Genomic DNA, 9864 nt, shown 5'->3' with positions numbered 1-9864 from the left:
AGTCCATACAATCCTATTTTACCATGCTTCTCAGTAATTCATTCAGCTCCCTACTGAAATGAACTCAGGCCCACATCCCTCTTACACAGCACAGAAAGCATTTCATCCTTTTAACTTCTACATTACTTGAAGCTGTGTGATAACAAAACATAAATAACTAGAGGTGAATTGACAAAGATGAAGATCAATTTTACAGGGAACATTAGCACTTAGTTGCACTCAAGCGAAACATCTCTTGTCCAACACAAACTCTGTGTCAACAGTAAACCTGCAAGAGCTCTGTAGGGCGTGTTGGAGTTTAACTCAGCCAAAAATGTTTCCTCCTTAAGCATAAAACAAAAGCATAGCCCCCAGAAGGAGGTTGTGGGTGGAAGAGAGATGAGAGCTGAATTATTTTTCTCCCAAAACGAAGGAACTGTTTTGGCTTTTTCTTTGCTGAGGTCATTTTGTGTCTGCATAGATAATAATAAATACACTGTAATCACTGTGGATGTGTGAGGCAAACCAAGCTATTTGGGCTCTTACAGAAAGCAACACTAGGAAAATAAGCCAGCAACTTTCTGAGTGTGTCATATGCCCAGCTAAAACAATCTTAAGTTCAATTTCCCTTATTCATCTGCTCTTTCAGATTATTTAAAAAAAACAAAAGAAAGAAAAAACACAATTGCAGATGACGTTAAACCCTTACGGTGTGAGTAGCTATATAATGTACCCACCTTGCAAAACTTCAGGAGCACTCAGACTGGTTACAACACTGACAGAAGAAATCCAACCCTGACTCTCATACACCTGTTAGTTCTCTTCCTGCTCGCCTTTCTGTCATAAATTCATGTTCCAAACACAGCACCACTAGCTAGATGCTACTGATTTTGTGTTGTGCTTACGAATGCAACAAAATAATTAGAGGGTTTCCCCACATCAGCCACCACAGAAATGAACCTTGTGTTTCGTTTTGCCTGAAAGAAAAAGCTCCCAGTGTGGCACCCTAATTTGGATATCTATTGACCCATGTTAGCAAGCTGTGTCTACCTTTAAGATCCCAGCTACTTCCTCTGCATTGGTTAAACTTCTAGGAGCTTAGAAGAGCTTCAACAGGAAAAGGCCATGGTTCAAAACGGTAGAAAATAATACCAGGATATTTCTTTAACTGGACCTTGAAAATCAATTCACTCAGATACATCACCTTATGAATACTGCGATCTGCTGGAGGATTTTTCTAACTCTCAATAAATTAACTGCTTTACCTTAATCAATGCCCTTCCCACCACAGCAAGAAATTACTGGAAGTTACTCATGGTGTTACTTCAGTATTAAACTCCCACTCGTCTGCAGCTTTATCATACCAGCCTGTTTTGGAGCCCCTACAAGAATTACAAAGACCTCACACCATTTTATAGCCTGTTTTTTACCACTTGGACTGCACATTAACTTCAATCGACTAACATAAATGAAAAAGATACAGAATGTTGCTTTCTGTTTATAAGTTTGTCAGAGGACTCTAGATCTTTTCTAGATCTAAGTCCTGCAGAAATTAGATAAGAAAGACGACCCAAGGAACACCAGCCATTTCAGTTATGAATGCACAGCTTTTCAGTTGCCCATGAATTGAATTTGCTGTGCCCTCATAAACAGGCTCATGAGAACTGCTGCATCTTTCACATCCAGATAAACTTTCAACTGGCTTAGCAGGAAGAACTCAAAGAGTGGAACAGGTTAAAAACTTCTCTAACAATATTGGCAGCCTTAGTGAACTCCATACTCAAAATTGATATTAAAGATATGCTTAAGAAAATACTGTTCTTATACCTTCGCTGGGGGGTGACACATCTATAAGAATACGTGTAAACAAGGCCCAGAAGTTTACTTGTTGAATGTGGCATAAATTCTTTGTTGCTAATGTTACATAGGTCAGTCCAAAAGCAATGCCTCCTATTTATTTCAATGGAAACTACAATACAAAGAGCACAATAACACTGCTCACTAGAACAAATTCTCAGCTACAAAACATTCTTCTTCAACATAGTTACAACCATCAGCTATGCATTTTTGCCAGTAATGAACAAGGGCCTGCGTGCTGCACTTGTAAATACCTGCACCAGCAGAGGCGACCCACAGCTTCACAGCTGCTATGATGGCATTGTTGCTAGGAAAGCGTTGCCCACAAAGATTCTTGGGCCCAAAGGGATGGAAGTCAGAAGGCACCAAATCTAGACTATACTGTGGATTTGGTAGAACAATCCAGCCAAGGTTAGCAATGTGTTCCACGTCTTCAAACTGGTATAGGGCCTGGTGTTATTGTGCCACAGTAGAAAAGTATAGAAAGGTCTTCTTCGTCCTGACTCTGGGAGTTCAAGCCTTCAGCTTAGTTAGTGTTGTAGCAGTCAGAGCTGATGGTTTTGTCCAGGTTCCAGGAAATCACAGCTTTCCTATCCCAAAAGACAGTGCACATTACATGATAAGGGCTGCACCTGAACTTTTTCTTTAATGGGCAATCCATATGTCACTACTGCATGGACCACTGTTTTGACTGCAGCTTGTAACAGTGACATCTCATCACCAGTAATGATGCAATTCAGGAAAATGTCATCTTCAGTTTCATATCAGCCTCATATCAGCTTAGCAGGTCATGTCAAACATGTATACAGGTGTTCTTCCTGTTCCTGATTGAGCATTTGTAGGATCCACCTGTTGCAAGTTTTGCAATATTCCAACATCACCACCATCATTTCCAACACACTGAGGCTGACATCCAGCTCCATACACAGTTCCCTGGTCACAATCTGTTGATTCATATGGATGAGCTGATCGAGTTGTTCTTCATTCCACAGGTGACAGCTATGCATATATTTGTAGGAGGGTTCAATGTCTACTGACGTAACACCAACATTCACCTTCATGAGCAAACATAACAAAATAGGAGGCACTGCTTTTGGAGCAGTCCTCATACAGCCAAAGGTGCCAGCTTACTTAATAGAAAGCACTTTACCTTAGTAGCGTTACTGAAATTAACTATCACAACTGCTGCTTTAGGCCCAAATACTAACAGAAAGAGACTTTAGCGCCTGCAGACCAGACATGACCAGGACCCCTTCCTCTCAATGTTACCAAAGCCTGAGGGCACTGAAGCAGTTTAAGATGACACACAAAGAGGGAACAGCATGTACAAACATGCAGAACGCACAACATAAGACTATTCACAGCCACATTAGCTCTACATTTATGTACTCAATTTTCATGCTAAGATAGGATGTCATTATGAGGAGCCTAGCTAGATATAGGATAGCCTTGAATTTCCCATTCTTGCTAAATGGAAGACCCAGAGCACTACAAATACATATTTGCCTACCTATGAGATTTCACAGTGTTTAACAGTCAAAAACAATATTTTGCACAACATGGATTATGCTGTGAAGTTCCAGTTTCCCCAAAGTAGGTACTCAGCAAAATTCCCATTGACTCAAGCAGAGCCAGGACTTCCTATCAGTTCCCAAGAGGTCAGCTGTGCTGAGACTTGTGAGCTGTGTGCACCACCAACCCTTCAGCTTGTACTCACGCTTCTTGTGATCGTTTTTGCATGTGGTGGTTTTAGCTTTGTGTGCTATACAGATCAAGAAGCCACCACAACATTCTGGTTTGGTTTTTTTTATTTCATGCAATAATGAGGCACACTTTGTTTCTGTTTCCCAAGAAAAAGTGCTGCAGGGATGGAAATCAGATAAAACCTCATAATTCTTCTGGTTTCCCACCACACCACCTAGCTCCCTTTGTCATTACCCATTTGTTACAGCTCCTTTACTAAAACTTTTCCCTGCTTCAAATAAGCCTTATTTCTTCAGCTTCACATTATCAACAGTGATTAAACTGCTCTCACCGTGTTGATGAAGGTTTGGATGTTTGAAGACAAGTTTAGGTTAATTAATTGCTGTCTCATAAGGACAGTGGTTGACTGTGGAAAGACACCACAGTTCTCCTGCTGTAGTGCTTCTGACAGCTACCATTTCCAGTCACATTAGAAAGGGGAGAAAACTAAGATGATGTATGTAAATGGACAGAGCCTGAGCTGCAGGAAATTCAGCACATTTGGTTTGCACAGGTTCTTGTGAACTTTTTATTTTTCCACATAAGCATTGTTGCACCCCTTGAATTTCACTCTGAGTTCTAAGTTTGAACAAGAATGCAAGAAGCTCAAATCAAAATGCACTTGAAACCAATGAATTCCTTTTGCAAAACCATGAGTGGGCTTCAAGTCACTTGAAAGATGCAAATGAAAGAATTTATGTGAAACTTACAACGGTTTTATGACTAAATTTAGAACAAAACCTGAAACTAAGGCAAGTTTTGTGCAGCTCTGTAAGAAACATTTTATTCAGCAGTTCTCCTGGGCTTACTTTTGGTGCATGCGGAACAATGTGCTTTTTGCTCTTGCATAAGATGTCACAATATTCTAATATGCCAGATTATTTATTCTTTAAACCTCTGCTTAATATCATTCATCCTTCCTCTCTCTGGAGCAGAACCAGCACCAAGACTTTTGGGCAATTAACTCTTACGACAACCCCCAGAAATCTCCCCTCTTATTTAGGATGTAAAGGGTTCCTTGCTCATGCTTATGCACCATCTGCCATTACCTACAAAGAGTAAAATGCCAAGGGTGGCCTTCAGCTGTCAGCTCTGTCCCTCTGAACAGGGTGTTACAGGATATCTCATTCAGCATTTCCAGCCACAGGAGAGGGGAGATTCTTTCAGAGCAGGGAATAGCCTTCACAGCTGCAGAACACAGGAGGCCCAGGGAACTAAGGCCAGCAGCTGTGGAAGCAAATTTGGCTATATTGGTCCATTATTGCTGATGTACATAAGGCCTGAAAACCAGATTCAGGAAATAGTGCACATGCAGAAAGACTCATGATCTTAATTTTCATATTTAGTTATGCAACTGTATAGCACATTAAACCTTGCTTTGAAGTTATACTCAATTGTTAGTATTAATAAAAACTTATGTCATTCCCTCCAGTGAAATTGTGTTTAAAGGGAAACTCAGACCTGCCACCACCTTCTCTTCTAGCTAAACCAGTCTACTAGCATGGTAATCATAACTTGAAGGTGTTGTCACAAGCACAAAGTTAAACTAAGTCAAACATCTTGAAAAAAAGAGACATCATACGTAAAGCTGGAAACACTCACCTTTTCCTCCTACTGCAATTTAAGCATCAACTACTTACCATCCTAAATTATCCAACATTATGATTGTGTGCCCAATTCCATGCTAAAAGATCATCTTCCAGAAGATATTTATGGGAGAACTACATGAATAAACCCTAACATTGTATGCTCAGCACCATGCTGTTCAAGTACTTGTGGTTCTGTAATGATGCACAGTTCTGAAGATGGAAGATTTCCTGTCACCCTGCTGCTGAATTGCTCAAGTTTTTTGTTTTTTTTTATAATCACATTAATTACTTGCACACAACTTTGCATACAATTCCTGTAACACAGAAGAAACACTCAACTAATTTCACATATAAACATGTTTAGCTCGTTACCCTCTGATATGCTCAGATATTTAGCAGCAACATACAACCCTGGAAAGAACTTGGCAGACATTTTCCTCAATCCTTTTACACAGACACTAGGTATGATCTTTCAATTTGCTTTCAGTTAGGGGTAAGTGGTAAAGATCAACTCTACAAATGCAACATTCTGTCAAGCAGATTCAGAATTCCCCCTTTCATATCATGCACAGAAAGAAAAAAAAAAAAAAAAAAACACCAAGAAACAGATTTGCTCAGCAGTTGAAAAGCAGTGGCAAAAAAAAAAAAAAAAATCCATTCAGCAAGAAGAGTCAGAGAAGTCAGGGAGGAAGTCAAAGCCACCAGCTTCCTCCTGGCCTCCTCCTTGCTGGCTAAGCAAGTAAGAAGGGAGCACAGAACAATGGTGGATGCTGCACAACAGGATTACTTTGGGGTCATTTGATTTAGTTCCCAAGTGCATGTTCACAGATACCTCTCTGTAAAATTTGCTCCATGTTGCTGCTACCTTGTCACCTCAAGTCACGTATGCCATGCTCAAACTGCTTCACCTACCCAGACTGAGCCTTAGACATCAGTGGTCCCATCTTGGGGCCCAAAACTGCATAGGCTCCCCCTAAAACTGGTAATTTTTCCTTTGCCAGTGCTTACCTGCCAGAGAGCATTTCTGAACTCACTCCAATAGAGTTATGAGAAAAGTGCAGCTGAGAAAAGGATTGATATCAGCTGGGTGAATCAGCAAGCAGGAAAAGATCAGGGACCATTTGATAAGTATAGGAACACAAGATAGCACAGCAGGAGAGGACACCAAAAAGGGCAGATAATGGGAGGAGTGAGAATTCCAGGAAAAAGAACAAAGGAAATATTATGACACAGTGGCTCACAACCTATGGCTTGAAGGCAACACGTTGTAATACTGCTTGTAACACAGGAAATTAAAACGTTCTGAGGGGGACACAAAAATAAAAAAAATTAATGTTGCCAGCAGTGTGATACTTATTCAGTGTTGCTGTTCACAGGTCAACACAGGTTGAGGAGAAGAGCCCATTATCTCCTTAGCTAAAAGCTGTAATTACTCCACCTGATTCCCCTCCAAAAACTTTGTTGTGGCCTCTGGTCAGACGAATTCAGCCCTGGAGATCATCAGATCTTTCTGGCTGCAGCACGTAGGTACACTGCAACCACGATAAGAGTCACAACCCATTTCCCTACCTACAGACAGCTGAATACCACATGAAGCATCTCTGCTGCTGCCTGTGCCTGAACAATCTCTAATTCCTAGCATTGCTCATGGTGGTGCTCTCACCAATGAGATTATTACAGACACGAGAAGAGATGCTCACTGCTGCTTTTCTGGCTGGCCCTGCTTCTGAGATTATGATCATCCAGTATAATATAAAAAAAAAAAAAAAAAGTTGATGATTTCTGCTAGAAATCAGATGAAGGAAAAGACCCTCCTGTGAGACTCAGAAGATAACATTTCTTCATCTCTAACCAAATAAACACAAAGATGTTTATTCTCTGGTCCTCATTTCATGTACAAGATGATTTTGAAACACTTATGCTTATTTTACAACATGAGACAAAACAAATGCCCCTTACACAAAGTAATAAATAATCCTTCTCCCTGCCACACACACGCACATACAACACTATTAACAAACTTCCTTCCACATCCTTCCTTTGTGGTTGTGAACTCCTCTGGGACTGACACAGCTCCCAGAAGAGCCAACAGAACATTTGCCATCACTTTCAGCCAGAATATGATTGCGCCCCTTTCTTGTAGCAGGCAGAGCAGTTAACTGAACAGATTTGAAGATGTATTGTAGGAGACAGGAGTAAATCAAATTATATGAAAACATTCCCACGGTTTTGATTTACTTCACAGAAAGAAGCAAAATATTAGACATCTTATATTACTTCACATTTGCCTGTAGGGCAAATGTGAGGTACATGTCCAGAAAATTCTAAAAATGTAGCAATAAGCCCTTTATACTAAGTTCTACATGAGTTCTGCATCACTGAAAATATAATATTATTCTAAGATTCTGAATAACAGTCTCTAATCCTGTCTCAGAGGCCAATGGATTCCACTGGTTTAGATCAGCTATTCTTTTGTAAAACTGAAGAAGGAAAACTAATTAAAATTGTAAACAGGTCTCTCCAAGCCTTAAACTGGGCAAGTTTGTAGTGTTGCTGACATCTACTGAGAGAAAGTGAAATTACACACATTAGCTAAGGGATAAAGGGAGACTTGGTCCTTAATTGCTTTTGTCATTTGCAGTTTTCAGCTGCATTTTACACATGCTTGCAGATTTATTTTTCTCCTTTTATCGATACTCAGTGGCTTCTTATAAGCCAACTCAATGAAGATGTTACAGGAAATTTTAAAAGGAAACATAAGGGACATTCAGAGGATAGATGTACCCCTTACATAAATACTGCAGACATACAGTTCCAAAAACCTGACTGACTGCATTGACATACAGCACCAGATACACCAGGATGCACAGTCTAACTCATGCTCACTGCCCTCAAGTTATGGCAGCTGAAAACAAATCCACGTGGAGCAGAATATTGGATATAAGAATCCATGTTGCACAAATAATATTGAATATTTACATATCACTTGTTTCCTATAGGAAATGGGTGATCTAGCTAGGCGATGGCAGGGATAAAGAAAAAAGTATCAATTAAGACAATGATAAGCAAAATAATTCTGACAATCTGATCTGTGTATCTGGTCTCATATGACATATAGCAGCTACACTTCTCAGATAGTTCAGAGAAACATTTTGCTAGTATTTGATGCATTCTAAAGCACATTCATTCACCATGCAGAACAAAGATTTCATTGCCATTCTTATAACCACAGAACAATAACCATTACCATAGAGAATTCATTCCAACAAAGTTAGCAGGAAAGATCTGCACATCTCAGTTTCAGTAACAGCAAAACTAAATTATGAAAGTAATTTAAAAAAAGGAAACAACTTATGAAGTTTAAAAGTGTGGGAATGAATTGGGGCTGATAATGATTGAGTGGATTTGTGTTTCTCCACTTCCGGGCAAATTCCTCACTGCTGAAGTTATACTGAATTTACAGTATTATTAATAAAAACTAGTTTGACCAATAAATATTTGTAACAAAATCTTGTCAATAAACCAGCTTAGTTAATTTGCTTTTTGCAGTAATACAAACAACTGCAAAAGTCAAAATTAAACACTCCATAACAAGCTTTGATCTGTGATGAATTTATTATGTGATGTCCTTACCTTGACGTGGACAGGATTTCAGTATCCGCATGGATTTTTCACTTGTTCCTGCAGATTCTGCAACAGATACAAACACAAAGTAAGATCCTTGGCTCACATAGCCGATACGTTAGTCTCAGTAGTCATTCTTGATCACACAAAGCTAAATCCCAACTTTTACATGTGAATAGGTCCAGTGGATAAAGCTGACACACATCCAGCTAACACTGAAGTTCTGGTTTGGGGTATTGCTCATACATTAAAAGTTGTAGCACAAAACTGTACTTCTTTAGACTTTCATGGGTACCCACAGCTTGGCATCTCTGCATTCTGATTTATCAGTCCTGTGAGGACTAAGCAACTCAGCACTTACTTCTCCTGGGTCCATCAGGATTCACGCAGTCATCACTTCCACCTGATCCAGTATACATTCTCCTTGCTCATACCAACCTCTTCACAAAAAGAGGAAGCATCCACATCATTCTAGAATAGAAAAAGTTAGTTTTACTGTTTGTCCACCACATAACCCTTCAATGAGAGACTGAAACCTAGTCTTCCCCTTCCACTCCTCAGGCATGCTAGAAACCCAGGCCATATTTGCCCTGTCCCCAGGGCTTGAGAACCTCGAGAATAGTTTCCCCAGGTGAAGTTGAGTTTACACCTGTTCAAAATAGCTCCTCTGCCTATGGTTAACGAACTCTTCAGAGACATACAAGAAACAGATGAGGGGAATAAGACCTCTGCCATGAAGGGATTAAATTCCAGCAGAATTTTACAGTCACTTAACCACCATCTGATGGCACAATTCAAAGAAATGAGTCACTTTTCTCCTGTCCAGAACCAAACTGCAGATGCGGAGTACCTGGAGGTACTTCTATACTGGCCCCCTTTTTGTTTTCTGGTGTCATTTGGTATTTGCACAGCCCCTCCAGAGGGGACTTCTCACGCATCACATAAGCAGCCCTGGTGCTCAACTCAAGGCTGTGCATTTCACTCTGTAGTCAGATGTTTAAAAACAGTACAGTGCTCTTCACTGTAACACGTAAGCCTCTGAAAATCTTTTAATGAAATACCCTGCATGCAT

This window comes from Tympanuchus pallidicinctus, unplaced genomic scaffold (genome assembly GCF_026119805.1).
Source record: "Tympanuchus pallidicinctus isolate F22 unplaced genomic scaffold, pur_lepc_1.0 scaffold12, whole genome shotgun sequence".
Lineage (NCBI taxonomy): Eukaryota > Metazoa > Chordata > Aves > Galliformes > Phasianidae > Tympanuchus > Tympanuchus pallidicinctus.
Note: the sequence above shows the minus strand (reverse complement) of the source record.